The sequence below is a fragment of the Ochotona princeps genome, chromosome 13 (genome assembly GCF_030435755.1).
Source record: "Ochotona princeps isolate mOchPri1 chromosome 13, mOchPri1.hap1, whole genome shotgun sequence".
Taxonomy (NCBI): Eukaryota; Metazoa; Chordata; class Mammalia; order Lagomorpha; family Ochotonidae; genus Ochotona; species Ochotona princeps.
In genome coordinates, this window is record NC_080844.1 from 31,372,083 (window position 1) to 31,374,376 (window position 2,294).

Genomic DNA, 2,294 nt, shown 5'->3' on the forward strand with positions numbered 1-2,294 from the left:
CATTTATTACCTGCAGCAATGTTGGGTCTGTCTTATAGGGGAGTTTTTTGGTACAGAGGAATTAGCTCTCAGAAGTGACCAGACCACTTTTTTGTTTGAAAAACTAGGATGTCTTAGAGATTTTATTTAAATCTTTTCACAGTCGCCGTTTGTCGTACAGTACTAAGTATACCCTAAGACATTGTGTGTAGGAATAAATGAGCTTGGTGAGCTGCTTGCTTTGTCATTGCTGAGGATGTCATAGCTAGAAGTCTTTGACAGACATTGCTGCCTATCAGACCCATGTCCAGAGTGCTAGAGATGTGCCATAGCAAGACACATTCCTGCCCTCAGGGAACCTGCATTCTAGTAGGGGACACAGAAGCAAGATGGCAAATACTGGCAGCTCCATGAAGGCAGAGGTTGATGTCTGTCTTGTTCATCACAACACATGGAATGTGGTAGCACAGTCATTGTGAAGAGAATGGATATCATTTTGGAAAGAGATATTGGAGCAAAGTAGAGTAAGGGAGAAGAATGATGTGTGGTTGAAGTGAGCTGTTAGGGGCAGGTGGCAGTTCTGACCTTGCCTTCTGTGGACTGTGGTCATCTGAAGAAAATGGACAGTGATGCATTCAGGAGCTTAAACATGATGATACATTGTTTAGCACAAGGTCAGGCACATGGGTGTTGTGTGGTAAGGATCTGGAAGGATCTCTTCTGTGCTGTGAATTAAACTCTAAGGTCATTCTGTGAATTAGACATATTGCTTCAATGCCTGAAGAGTTGAGGCTGATTTTGAAGTTGGCTTAAACCTTATATTTGGTTCAGATTGGGACATAGAACAGCAGGTGTACCAAGGTGGTCATTGCTGGTTTTTTCTTGTGTAGTTTGGAGTTAGGATGCTTCATTGAACTGAGATGACAGTCTTCATTTTAACCTCTGCCTTCGTGGAAATAGATTGAAAGGGTGATACTATTTCTTCTTTGCTGGTGGGTAGGTAATAGTAAGTACCTGAAAGAGCATATTTCTTGGTATTTTACATTTGGGAAACTGCAGCTTCTAGAATATCCTTTCCCTTGAATTTACCTTAGCAGACAGGTGGTCACTTTTGCCTAGATAGTCTCAAGAAATACACATGAACTGGGCTGGATAGTATGTTTGGTCCTGTTGTATTCAAACAATGAAATATGGTACTTTGATTATTAATTATCTCATTTTCCCTAATTTGGTGGCTGAGGTTGTGAGTCAGAGCTGAATCACTTAGACAAGACACTGGGAAATGGGTCACTTCACAAAGTTTCAGATAAAGAGCTGGGGGTGGGGACTGCCATGAAGGGAGGGTTGCCTGGGCATTTGGCTGAAGAATGTTTGTGCACAATGATAAATAGTTTGCCCTTTGACCTTTCCCTTTACAGGGACAAAAGAGCACCATGTGGGAAGCAAACAAGGGTGTTTGACGGTAGATGTGGCCCTGGCTGGTGCCCTTCCATCTGCTTAAAGTAGGACTAGGAGAACAGCATGGTCTTTCCTGCAGCAAGCTCGGCAGATCGCTTCGCTTTCTTTGTGAGCTTCTGTTAAATTGCAGGTGCACGTGTCGTAGTGGTCATAGTCTCAACTTTTCTGAAATAGCTCTGCTTTGTTCTTCCCTTGCAGTTTTGTAACTGAAAGCTGTCCTGCATTGGCTACGCATTTGGCTGAACATCAACCTGGGGTGTGGACTGAAGTCTGGATGCTGGTCTGCTTCATCACTACAGACCAGGGTAATTAAAAGTGTGGTTAATATGTAACTGGCTGGGAAGAACAACAGTGACTTGCAGCACTTTGTACATTATGCCCATGGAAGAGTGTAAATCTTTAAAATGAAAGTGGGCCTTTGGAAATTACTTACTGGGTCGGTGTCACAAATATGCAAAATTATTATCACAAATCATCAAAATTTCATAGGGCTCAGAACTGGGAGTCTAAAGATGGTGCTATTTTATGCATGTGCTACTCCAAACCTGTTAAGATAGGTAAACACATGAGTTCTTCTAAGATTTCCCTCATTTTCCAAAGGTTTAAAATACACCTACAGTAAGTATTTAACCTAGAAGTTAGGTTACCTCAATTCTCTGATGGGTATTGTGATACAGCAGGTTAAGCAAACAGGTGTGAGGGTCCCTTTCATTGTTACTGAAGAGCCTGGGATCAGGTCTCACCTCTGCAGTCCAGCTTCCTGATAATGTGGCTGGAAGGTAGCAGATGATGGTTCAAGTACTTGGGTTCCTGTCACCTACGTGGGAGACCTCATGGTTTGGGCCTGGCCTAACCCT